The sequence below is a fragment of the Jaculus jaculus genome, chromosome 19, assembly GCF_020740685.1.
Source record: "Jaculus jaculus isolate mJacJac1 chromosome 19, mJacJac1.mat.Y.cur, whole genome shotgun sequence".
NCBI classification, from domain to species: domain Eukaryota; kingdom Metazoa; phylum Chordata; class Mammalia; order Rodentia; family Dipodidae; genus Jaculus; species Jaculus jaculus.
In genome coordinates this window covers 45574379-45588230 of record NC_059120.1, presented here as the reverse complement: position 1 = coordinate 45588230, position 13852 = coordinate 45574379, and the positions used below count along the sequence as shown (strand labels likewise).

The following is a 13852-nucleotide window of genomic DNA, read 5'->3' as shown; positions in this document are numbered from 1 at the left end:
ATAGATAGATATAGATATATATTTATATTATATATAAAATATTAATATATAATATAAGTATATTATATATAAATACAATATATAATATAAATACATTATATATAAGCATAACATATATTTATATTATATGTTATATACATAATATATATCATAAATTTATTTATTTATACAAAGACTCTCCGCACTGGATGCCAAGAGAATGTGCTGGATGTCTACACCCTGTGCCAGTTTCTTTTCTTTTTGTTTTTCTTTCTTCTTCTTTTTTTTTTTTTTAAATTATTTATTTATTTATTTGAGAGCGACAGACACAGAGAGAAAGACAGGTAGAGGGAGAGAGAGAGAATGGGCGCGCCAGGGCTTCCAGCCTCTGCAAACGAACTCCAGACACATGCGCCCCCTTGTGCATCTGGCTAACGTGGGACCTGGGGAACCGAGCCTCGAACCGGGGTCCTTAGGCTTCACAGGTGAGCGCTTAACCGCTAAGCCATCTCTCCAGCCCATCTTTTCTTTAGACCTATCACAGAAACATAATCTAGCTGGTGAAGAAGATGCCAGGGGGCAAAACAGAAGGCAGTACACTATAGCCAGAAAACGGGACCAGCCACCGTGCCATACAACTGCCGAATGCGTGATATAGATGTGGCACGTATGTACAGCAGAGTTTCATTTAATTGCAAAGAAAAATGAAATTTTAAAATTTTCTTGGAAAATGGATGGATCGGAAAAGAAAAATATACTAAATAACCCAGGCTCGGAAAGACAAACGCTACATACTCTCTTTCATATGGGGATCCTAGCTTTTAATATTTAGATTTGTTGGTAAGTTGGAATAAGAGTCAACAGTAGAGGTGAGAGAGCTTGAATGTGGCTTAGATGGAGGAGAATCAGGAAGGGAACAATAGACAGGCAAGTAAAGGGACAGAGTTCATCTCTAAAGAGGCATATAGATTACATAAGGGTCTATACAAAGGGATAAAGTAGTTGTGGAGAAAGGTTTTGAGCTGTGCATTAATCTGACCATTAAAATTGCCTCCTGCATAGCTTATTTCTTCAGGTCCAAATTAAAACAAAAGTAAATTATTTCAGATCCACATATACAACAAAACTTATTATGCATGCCACAAAATAACATTTTATTATATGCACTTATCCTTTGCTACACACGGAGAAAGTACTTGGCATTCGTTTATTTAATTTTCCTCGTCACTTGTAACTGCCTGGTTCCAATAAGAGCTCTAGTTTACAAACCAAGAAACAGGTTGACTCTAGCGTGGGCGTTCAACCTTTTGACATTGTGAGAAGACATCATCTACAAATGTGCTGGGCTGTATTTATAGCTATTGTGGAATGTGGGTGGCCCATGGGCCACTGGATAGACATATTTGCAAAGCAAAGCTTGATCAAAGGAAGGGAGTGGAGAAATCAGTGCCCCAACCCAGACATGTGCTACAGCAAGACAATGACATCAACATCCACGTTCCAATGATTAGGGTTTGGTGTTTAGTAGGTATGTTGGAAGCAGGTCCTTTCTAGGCTGTTTTGGGCTATGTTTTTAATTGAACCATGGTAAAGAAGAAAGCAGAAACATTAGCACAGGGTCAGTTAAAAATGGATAAGAATTAGGGTACACTTAGAAAGTTAAGACACTGTATTCCGGGAAGTGCAACTTGAGAGAGCACAGACAATCTTTGGGATACTGCTAGGCTAGGGTTTCTACTTTCTAGAATACAGCATCACTGAGACTCACAAAGCCTCCACGTAATGAAGCGTAACACAGGCCGAGCGGCGGCCAGGCATCCATCTCCGAGGTATCAGGAGGAGCCTTATGGAAAAAACATTCACCAAGGCAACCGGAGCAGCAGGCAGTGATGCGGAAGTATCAGAGGGGTCAGCCTTCCTATCTGTCTACTGACTATGAGGACACTAAGAATGAAATCAAACACTACTGCCATCTGCAATTTCTCTGCTTGGTGCTTCTGATAACCTCACTTTGCAGAGAAGTATTCCAGGACATGCTGACAAGTAGGACCATCCCCACAGAAGCAGTTTTGTGTTGCTGATTAAAAATTATGGAGCCCACCTTCAGGAAGCATAAGGATCTACAATTAAAACTCCCATCACATTGTTTAGGAAATATTTGGTTTTGTTTTTGGTTTTTTGAGGTAGAGCCTCACTCTAGCCCAGGCTGACCTGGAATTCACTATGTGGTCTCAGGCTGGTCTCGAACTCATAGTGATCCTGCTATCTCTGCCTCCCAAGTTCTTGGATTAAAGACATGCATCACCACACCCAACTTTGATTCTTTTTCAAATATTTTACTTAGTTATATATTTGAGAGAGAGATAAAAAGGCAAAGAGAGAGAGAGAGAGAGAGAGAATGGGCATACCAGGGCCTCTGGCCACTGCAAACAACCTTCAGATGCATGTGCTACCTTGTGCATCTGGCTTTACATGGGTACTGGGGAACTGAACCTGGGTCATTAAGCTTTGCAGGCAATTGCCTAACCAATGAGTCATCTGTCCAACCCAAAATTCGATTCTTGAATCAAGAAAGTTGTGCACTAAAAGGAACATCAAGGCCCATTTCCTTGACCAAGAAGGGATATTGTTCATTTTCCTCCAAGCATCAATGTGATATATTCATAAACAAATTTCCAAATAACAGTTCCAGTCCTGGCAACTTGAAAAACTCATTTGCCCGGTGTTTACAAATGAAAGTAGGTCTCCGTTACATAGAAAACTGTGTCTGTAAGTTCCCCAAAGGGTAACAGCTTAATTCCAGCAGTCAACCAGTGCCAAGGGGATGGAGACAGACACTGAGGATACTCAAAACCCGCCAAAACCGACATCCAGAACCCGCTGAGAACACAGCACTAAGGTAGACTTAAAGCACCCCCTCCCCAACTCAGGGAGCTTTGCAGAAGAGGGGATGGAAAGCTTGTAAGAGCCGCTGCGTGGAAGGGGACGTCAAGAGGCATTGCCCCTCCCGCGATGGCTTACTGCTGCTCACATCTCAAAACATGCAAACCTGGGGGCGGCGGTGAAATCCACCCATCCCACCGTGGAGGGCCTTCAGCGGAATGGGGGCAGGGAGGAGGAAAATGATGGCACTAACATATGATGCATCCATACAACTTCCTACTTAATAAAAAAAAAAAATAATAACTTTGCTAACTGACTGAGAATAAGCCAATTTTTCAGAAGACAAAAAGCTGAAAGGGTAATCCAAAACACACCATGAGGCTTAAAAACTGTTACAAGGAAGGACAAAACAATAGTTGCCTTAAGGGAAATGAAATTTGAAGTGATAGCATAGAATGATAGGGAGAAACTATTAAAAAAAAAACCCTAAAACTGAATAATAAAAACTGAATAATATTTTAACAAAATTTCAAATCAAACATTAAAGACTGAAAGTTAACTCTATGACCCGGAAACTGCTTGTGAAGCTCTGCTGAATGCAAAAGCATGGGTGAGGGCAGGAATCTGAAATTCGACCACCTGGGCTTCAACCCTAACTTGCAAATCAGTAGCACTGTGACCTTAGGCAAGTTGCTAAGTATAAAACAGGAATACTAATAAAAATCACCTTAAAAAGAAAGATAGTGAATATAAAGAGCTTAGGACACTGTCTGACCGAGAGCTGCTGTCAGTCGGTGTGGGCGCTCACTCAGGAAATGCTAATTCTAGCCTCACAGGACACTCATGAGATCAGGGTAATGCCTTATGAACGGTACAGCCCCATGGCTGGTGATAAATCTCCAGACATTTCCCATTCTCCTGAGAAATTCCGGCAGGAGGGTTATTATTCCTTTGGACCAGGAATACAGATAAAATTATTTAAGCACAATACAAAATGAAGTTACTTGGCAAAGGACGTGTAATTTCAAGGAGTCGAGGGAATTAGACCAAGTCATCCCAGTGCCAGCTGAAGAGAAAAGAGATGGTACCAGTTGGGGTGGCCGGTGGGAACTTGCTGTAGAAGCAGAGGCGGAAAGATCAGGAGTTTGCAGCCAGCCCGGGCTACACATCTGTCAGGTGTCATGGCACGCTCCTTTAATCCCAGGGCTAGGGAGGCTGAGGGAGTGAGTTCAAGGCCAGCACGGAGGTACAGAGTGAGCTCCAGGTCAACCCTGGCCACAGTAGGAGCCTGCCTTGAGAAAGACCAATGACATACACAGGGAGAGAGAGTCAGGGGAAGATAGAAAGAAAAAGAGAGAGGGCTGGAGAGATGGCTTAGCAGTTAAGCGCTTGCCTGTGAAGCCTAAGGACCCCGGTTCGAGGCTCGGTTCCCCAGGTCCCACGTTAGCCAGATGCACAAGGGGGCGCACGTGTCTGGAGTTCGTTTGCAGAGGCCGGAAGCCCTGGCGCGCCCATTCTCTCTCTCTCCCTCTATCTGTCTTTCTCCCTGTGTCTGTCGCTCTCAAATAAATAAATTAATTAATTAAAAAAAAAAGAAAGAAAAAGAGAGAGAGAGAAAAAAAAAAACCCACTTTGCCTGTAGCCTATGTGCAACAGAAACCAAGATGTAAACTGCTAGAAGGGAAGAGCTGGGAAGGTAGACAGGAGACCAAGGGAACAGAAACCACTTGAGATTCTAGGGTGGGAAAGGACGAGAAGAAAGTGGCCAACAGTGGCATTTGCCATGCACCTAGAATGTACCCAGCACATTAATAGGGTCTTCCAATACGTTTTCACATATCCTCACAGAACACCTAGGCCTCACTCAGCTCATAAATATTTACTAAGCAACTCCCATACACACAGGTCCTAAGCCAGGACAAGGATGATCATTCCGACACTGCCTAGTTAAGTGGAGAGAGAGAAGACATAGATGAGGTAAGAGGTCGGGAGGGGCCAAGGAAAGAGGTGTGATTGTGTGTAAGGATTAACGTCACATTTGTCCAAAAAACAATCCTAGCTAATATGTGGAGAATTACTTGTATTGATACAACTGCAGATGTAGCAAAACCAGTGATGGAGTGGACTGCCTTTAAGTGAGACCCGGGGATAAAACAGACTAGCTGGCTCGTCAGTCACGCACATACACATAAAGTCTTTGATTTTAGTAATGTGTCTAAAAATAAAATGACAAACTTACGTTTGCGAAGTTTGATGAAACCCAATGGATTCTCAGTAAAATGTCCTTGTTTTTAAAAAATGTTTCCATAAGATCCATGTTTAATAAGAGTAAACAAAGGCAATTAAACATTTTTTTTTAAGCAAGGTATGTTAATATCCCTCGGGCTTCTTACATATGATCTCCTGAAATGGTCTCCTCACCTGGCCCCATCACAGATCTAAGATGAGGACTACTCAGCTCCCACAGGCTCAAGCACATTCTGGGTCCTCCAGATCACAGACCCAGCTGCTCATTGGGCATCGTACATGCAGCACACACAAAGATCAGCCTGCAAGTCTGCCTGAAGCCTCTCATCCACTCCATCCTCCATCCTAGATGCTTCAGAGTCATAGCTGATTCTCCTTCTCTTATTTTCTTCTCTGTCCCAATTGTTCTTTCCCTGAAACTGTGACCAAAATCTATAGATTCAACTTAAAAAAAAAAAAACAAAAAACCTCCTCAAAAGCCCAGGCTAGACATGCTTGCACGCTACTGTCCCTGTTTACATAGAAAATGCTAAGATAATAACAAAGTCAGATAGGTGTAGTGAGACCAGTTACCAGAGTGAGGGGTGGGAACAATGCTTAGATATCACCACTCAATGCCGACGTAAACAGACTTGGGAGCCCTTCACTCTATCCAACTATAAAAGACATCCCCATAAAGTGCTTATGGGTGTGCTCATCTCCCACAGGCTACTGGTAACTGAGGACAGGGGCCATGTCTTCTTATTTTATTTTATTTTTAGAGAGACAGAGGGGGGGAGAAAGAGAAGAATCAGTGCATTTTCTTATTACCACCATAATATTAAAACATAATTTTAGGTTATGGGAAGCAAATATTAGCAAAATGAAATCATCATCTAAAATGAGCATGACAAGTTTCACAGGAAACAAGATGAGAATCAATTCATGATGTCATGTTATTTCATGCCTTGTTAGTATTAACATTCAAGTCTCACCTCTATGAATATTTTGACAATTACTTAAAATTTATACTATCTTGGGCTGGAGAGATGGCTTAGCGGTTAAGCGCTTGCCTGTGAAGCCTAAGGACCCCGGTTCGAGGCTCGGTTCCCCAGGTCCCACGTTAGCCAGATGCACAAGGGGGCGCATGCATCTGGAGTTCGTTTGCAGAGGCTGGAAGCCCTGGCGCGCCCATTCTCTCTCTCTCCGTCTATCTGTCTTTCTCTGTGTGTCTGTCGCTCTCAAATAAATAAATAAATAAATAAATATTTTAAAAAAATTTATACTATCCAATCGCATTGCATTGAAAGTAAAAATAAGAGAGTTGGAAGCAACTGGTACTTCAGAAAAATCGATCTGAATGCAATGGACTTTTTAAAAAATTTTTGTTTATTTTTATTTATTTATTTGAGAGCGACAGTCAGACAGAGAGAGAAAGAGGCAGAGAGACAGAAAGAGAGAAAGAATGGGTGTGTCAGGGCCTCCAGCCCCTACAAATGAACTCCAGATGTATGTGCCCCCTTGTGCATCTGGCTTATGTGGGTCCTGGGGAACGGAGCCTCGAACCGGGGTCCTTAGGCTTCACAGGCAAGGGCTTAACCACTAAGCCATCTCTCCAGCCCTGTACTGGACATTTATATGACAAAAACATGTAGGTGTTTAAAACGTATGAGCACACATAACTGGCTATGTATATTACACAGATTTAGAAAATCAATATATTAAAAATGTCCCTTATGGAAATTCTGAACAATCTTAATTTTTCTATTCATTACTCAATTACAATATTTTATACCCGATATAACAAGATGGATGCATCACTTGCTTCCTTCTATTAACCTATTAACTAACCTCTGCTATGTAAATATGTGACAACAGAGTACTATCAGCAATAATATTGAAGTGAACCTGCTTCTTAAGACAAGTTTCAAAAATTATTAAATTTTTTTGTTATTTTTATTTATTTATTTGAGAGTGACTGAGAGAGGAAGAGGCAGATAGATAGAGAGAGAGAGAGAGAGAGAGAGAGAGAATGGGCAAGCCAGGGCTTCCAGCCACTGCAAACAAACTCCAGACGCATGCGCCCCCTTGTGCATCTGGCTAACGTGGGTCCTGGGGAGTCGAGCCTCAAACCAGGGTCCTTAGGCTTCACAGGCAAGCACTTAACCGCTAAGCCATCTCTCCAGCCCCCAAAAATATTTATAATAATATATATCCTCCATTATCTTTGGGATGTACAAAGACTCATCTAAAAATTTTAAGTATACATATTTAAAATAATGTATCACATAAATGAGGAACTAAGAAAATACTGGCCATTTCAACAGATGCCAAAAAAAGATAGGCAATAAAATGTATTATGTGCAGGGCATGGAGGTACAAGCAGGTAATCATAGTAATTGGGTGCTATTCAGGAGGACAATGGTTGGAGGGTAGCCTGGGCTACACAATGATAACCTGTTTTATTTTTTTTAAAAAAAACAGGGCTGAAAGGATGGCTTAGCAGTTAAGGCATTTGCTTGAAAAGCCAAGGACCCAGGTTCAATTCCTCAGGACCCACGTTAACCAGATGCACAAGGGGGTGCATGCATCAGGAGTTCATCTGCAGTGGCTGCAGGCCCTTGTGAGCCCTCTCTCTCTCTCTCTCTCTCTCCCTCCCTCTCTCTCTCTCTCTCTCTCTCTCTCTCTCTCTCTCTCTCTCTCTTCCTCTGTCTCCCCCTCTTTCTCTGCCAAGTAAATAAATAAAAATATTTTTAAAAAAACAACAACAACAAAGAAAAAGTGAACATACTTCTCATGAAAGGATAATAAACTAAAGATAGAGGGATAGGGATGGTTCAAAATCATGACGACAAAACCAGGCACAGTGGCGAACACCTGTAATCCTGGCATTCTGGAGACTGAGGCTGGAAGATTGCCATGAATTTGAGGCCAGCCTGAGCCTCACAGGGAAAACCAGACAAGCAAGGGCTACAAAGGTAAGGAAAAAAATAATAATAATAACAGAAAGACAGAGAAGGAAAGAGGGAGGATGGATAAACTGAGAACATAGTTCATGTAAAATAAATTATCACAATTATATTAAAAATAAATGATATAATCTCCCTGAACTCATACTACTCAATCTTGTTCTGAAAGAGCTAGTCAATATAATGTGGCAATAAAAATAAATACAATGCATAAATAGTTTTAAGAGTATGAAAAATACACAAAATTTTTGTTCAGAAATAATATTATTGGACTTATTGGGCAAACCTAGCAGAAGAAAATGAAGATTAATAAAACTAATAGGACAAAAAGACACCTCAAACAGCATCCGGAGAAGCCCACATAGAAACATCCAAATTTCACCAATAGCAAAATGCAATAATAAACTGTGTGAACTGTCTCTGCCCAACAAAACTCCCTAAGGCTAAGGGATTTTTAGGGAGATAAAAATTCCTGGTGCTATTGCTTTCTATATGATCAGCCATATTACAAAAAAAAAAAAAAAAAAAAAAAACAAACTAGCAAAGTAGAAGATATGCCATATAATATTGTTTTAAAAAATTCTAGGCGCTGTGGAAATGGCTTAGCAGGTTAAGGCACTTGCTTGCAAAATCTGCTAGCTCAGATACAATTACCCAGCACCCACATAAGTCAGATGCAAAAAGTAGCACAAACGTCTGGCATTGATCTGTAGTGGCAAGAGGCCCTGATGTGCCCATACATATACATATACATATACATATACATATACATATACATATACATATATTCATACATGCAAATAAATAAATATTAATTCATTAACTAAAGCAGGCTGGCACAATCACAAAACTCAGAGCAGGGATATAAGACCAGGCTGTGGCTAATGAGATGGAGGAGCAAGGTCTGCTCTTCTACTAGGATCATTAAAATCCTTCTGTGGCCATCCAAGATCTTCCATGGCAACCTCAGAGCCACTTGCTCCCTAAGACACAGCTACAAGATGGATAGGTGCAGATGGGGTTCTATTAGATCTAGGCACTGGAAAGCCAGAAATATGTCTAACAAAAGTCTCACCGTACTTAAAATAGAGATGCAGACACAACTACAGTTATACATACAAGCTTTCAAGAGGCTCTAGGGCTTAGCAGTTAAGGTGCTTGCCTACAAAGCCTAAGGACCCAGGTTCAATTGCCCAGTACCCTTGTAAGCCAAATGCACATGGGGATGCATGCATTGGGAGTTTGTTTGCAATGGCCGGAGGCCCTGGACCATTCTCTCTCTCCCTCTCTCTGTCTCTCCCTCCCTCTCTTTGCCTCTTTCTCTCTTTCAAATAAATCAATAAAAGTAAAATATACAAAAAAAATAAGGGCTGGAGAGATGGCTTAGCAGTTAAGTGCTTGCCTGTGAAGCCTAAGGACTCAGGTTCGAGGCTCGATTCCCCAGGACCCACGTTAGCCAGATGCACAAGGGGGCGCACGCATCTGGAGGTCGTTTGCAGTAGCTGGAAGCCCTGGCACGCCCATTCATATTCTCTCTCTCTCTCTCTCTCTCTCTCTCTCTCTCTCTCTCTCTCTCTCTCTGCCTCTTTCTGTCTTTGTCTGTCAGTCTCAACTAAATAAAAATAAACAATATATTTAAAAAAATAAAGAGATTCTAAGCAACCTCACCAAAGTCTACAGCTTTAGAAAGTCACTCAACCAGATGTGAGACAAAGATATGCCCCCAAAGCCTGTGCTGTTAATCACTCTGCTAAAAGTATCACAAATCAATTAAAAACTAAAGACAAGACTGAGTTAAATGTTTGCGACACGTGGGAAAATAGTCCTGATGTAGAAGGAGCCATTAGAAATCAATGACAGCACAATGATAAATCTGACTCACTGAAAAGTCAACTAAAGCTGTAAATTCGTATTGAAAAGTGACTGTCTGACAAATCAGTGATAAACTATTTGCCTCTCTGGTAAATGTAGAGCTGTGGTGCCCCAGAACAAGGAAGCTAACAATGGATGGGACTGTCTGCACAGTCACTCACGGGGATGGCTGCACCAGGGCCCCCCCAACACACACCTACAAGGGATGATGGAATATTCACATCAGTCTTCATGAGGACTAACGACAGAAAAGAAAAATAGCAATTCTTAGAGCACAAACGAAGATCTAATAGTCTGTGCCAGAGACTGACATACAAGACATTCATCCTACACGTAGGTCCCAACGTACACAGCAGATAGCTAAGCATGCTGGGCCATACATCTAACTTAACAAAAGTAACTCCCATACCTTAGAATCACCAATTAAACATTAAAGAACATATGAGGAGTTGACCCAGGCTGTCAAGTCACAATCATTTCTCTGAGAAAGCACTGTTAAGCCAAGGTAAGTATTAACCAAGGGCTCAAAATGAGACTGAACAACTTTTTAATCTCAAATTGAGACTTTCCTACAACACGGCACATTAAGAATGTCATTAAACATCAGGTTTTACTTTCAACTAACTGCAAATTTCCAAATTAAGCTTAAATATGTAAAAAAAAAAAATCCTACAATGTAAAATCAAATCCACCAAATCTTCCTGTAAACTTCCCGAAATCCTTACTTGTTTTATCACAGCTCCGTCCCTTGATACCACAGCATACTAATTATTTTGGTTATTGGAAAGGGCAAATAAAATGGAAAACAAACGGGCTTGTTTGAGTCAGATGTCCTCCATAAAGTACTTTGTTCTGAATGCTTGTCACTCAGCTAGTGGCCATCTGGGAGATGGACTCGTCTTGGAGGGTGTGTGTTTTAAGGGGCAGGCTCTGGGGTGTTAGAGCGAATTCCTCCTTGCCACAGCTCAGCTCACTCTCCCTGCTGCCGTTTTCCACCTGCTGTGGCAGAAGTGATATCCAGCCTCTGCTCCTGCCATGCTTTCCCCTGCCATCGTGAAGCTTCCCCTGGAGACCATAAACCAAAGCTTTCCTCCCTGCAGCTGTTTTGGGTTGGGTGCTTTGCCCAGCAGTGCAAAGTCTTTCAAAAGCCAATCAAAACTAAAAGCTTTCGGAAGAGCCACTGACTATGCTAGTTACCTTCCCATTGTTTGGATAAGAATACCTGACAAAAACCAGTTTAAATGAGATTGGGTTTATTTCAGCTAACACCTCCAGAGGGAGAGCCCATCATGGTGGAGAAAGTATGGTAAGAACAGGAAACTGGTGTCATGTGGTATCAATACAATCTAGAGGGAAGAAGCAGAGACTAATGAATGCTTGTACTTAGCAATCTGTCTCATTTTCATATGCTCCAGATCCATGAAATGGTACCAGCCACAGTTAGGGTGGGTTTTCTAGCCTCAGTCAATCTAATCTAGAAAATCCCTAACAGACATGCCAAGAGATTTGTTTCTATGATGATGCTAAATGATGCCAAGTTGACAATCAGAAATTAACCCTTATAGACCTTTACTTATTTACAAGGCTAACATAAAAGCACTGAAAAAAAAGTAAAAAGATTTATAAAGCACAAGCAAATTTTTTTCTCATATTCCAAATCACATAGACTTTTATCTATTTAAATGAATAGAGACTTTCAAAGTATCAATAAAAATAATTTTTGGCCATGAAAAATAGTATTCTCTTATCTGTTATAAATTATGGTCCTTTATTTTATTCAAAACCAGTTTCAGAGTAATTTCAAATATATATCCATCACTGCATGCCAGTGACATTGCAAGGAAATTATTGAATGAAGTGTAAAATCAGTTAAATCTATTATAAATTTGAGGTGGAAAATGTCCTACTATGGCTAATTGGGGTGTATATTTGTTAGAGACTTGATTTGTGACATTTTAGCATATATTATTTCAAGTTTTGCTTTCTTCAACAACAAAAAAAATTGTATCGGACACATTTGCTGCACAAGACCAACCTCAACAGTGGGAGAAAGCAAGTGGTCATTGTTTGCACTTGCTTTGTCTAAGATTCATTCTGAAGATCAATAAAAAGATACGTGTGCACATCTTTTCTTATTTGAGGAAGAATTGACATGCCAGGGCCTCAATTTCAAGTGCTTCCGCCACCTAGTGGCCATGTGCGACCTTGCACTTGCCTCACCTTTGTGTGTCTGTCTTACATGGGATCTGGAGAGCCAAATATGTGTCCTTAGGGTTTGCAGGCAAGCACCTTAACCACTAAGCCATCTCTCCAGCCTCACATGTGTACATCTTAATAAATATAGTGTATTGACTAAATAATGGACAGTATTATATTTATGCTAGATGTTGTATCTATTGTTATTTTTGCATTGTAAGTGACAAATACTTAATGGGAAATATAGAGGTGTCATCATGGCAGAAAAAGAGATGAAGACCCACCCTTCAACAGATCACCAATTATTGGGAAAAAAACTTTTCTTCTACCAACATTTCAAAAACATTTGAAAGATTCTCTTTGCTTATAATACAACTGATTTTGTCACAAATTCAACAAATTGAGTAACTGTTATGAGCCAGGCTTGTTTTGTTTTTCAAGGTAGGGTCTCGCTGTAGCCCAGAATGACCTGGAATTCACTAAGTAGTCTCAGGCAGGCTTCAAACTCACAGCAATCCTCCTACCTCAGCATCCTAAGTGCTGGGATTAAAGGCATGCACCACCATACCTCGCCACAGCTAGGTATTTTCTAATTCTGGGAATACAACAATGGATTTATCTATCTGGCCCCAATAATCATGGATTTCCTTAAGCTGAGCTATATCACATTAATTCTCTCAGAGAATATTTTATCCATGTCCATGTCACTGAGTATGAGAGAAAAGAAAAAAAAAAAAAAGACAATGAGAAAAGCATATGCAGAGAAAGGAGAAAGAAAGGGCACATCCATGTCCAGGTTTAAAGAGAAAGACTTCTCCTGCTATATCAGGCTTTCCAAGTAATAATTAATACTAGAGAATTTGAATTTCCTCATTTTCTGACCCAATAGATGAAATATCAAAATTCAAACACTGCACGTACGTCTAGAATAACTATGTGTGAAAAATGATTTTAATCAACATAGTATCCATTGTATACAGGAGAAGAAAGAAATTCTACATATATGGAGCAGGATTGCTAAAAATTTGGCATTACTTGAGGCTGCTATCATCCATTCAATCCAAAAAAATTGCTCCTTAACATATGAACTTTAAAATGCTAAGTTTATTATTAAAAGGAAAAGGCACGGTAATTATAATCCTTACTATGACCAAGCAGCCATTAAGGATTGTTTTAAAGGATGTTTGCTAATAAGTCTAGGTCCACCTGGATCTACAGGTTACAAAGATACCTGCCTCTATGAGCTGGCCATGTTGAAGAGACAAGACTCATATACAACCACCATTTGCGAGGTAAGAAAGAACCTGAGCAAGGCATTGGGGCCACACAGGAGGTTGTCACGGGGGTGGGGACCAGTCCTCAGGGCTTCAGATCAGAGGAGGCCAGTAGCTACCCTGTTGTGGGAGTACCCAGGGCACAGCTGGCACAACTGTGCCCTGCATTGGAGTGACAGGACAGGACAGGACTTAAGACAGCACATACTAGCTAAGGATCCAGCCCAGGGTCCCAGAACCACGCATGAATTCACGATTCAAGGTCCGATTTAGGGATAAGAGACTGAATTAAGGCATAAAACAAACAGGCAGTTAACAGAAGCCAACAGACCTGGACACAGAATCAAACACACAAAAGACATTATGAAAGCAAGAATTAGTAGGCATGAGAGGACATGCAGCTTGGCAGGGAAGAAAATGGGGGCCTGCAGAAGCAGAAAAAAAAAAGAAAAA

General features: G+C 40.8%; 1 protein-coding gene across 1 annotated transcript in view; it reads right to left on the bottom strand.

Moving 5' to 3' along the window:
* Vav3 (vav guanine nucleotide exchange factor 3) overlaps positions 1-13852 on the bottom strand; it is a 388131-nt gene that overhangs the window by 124737 nt on the left and 249542 nt on the right. The gene's annotated exons all lie outside the window — the stretch shown is intronic.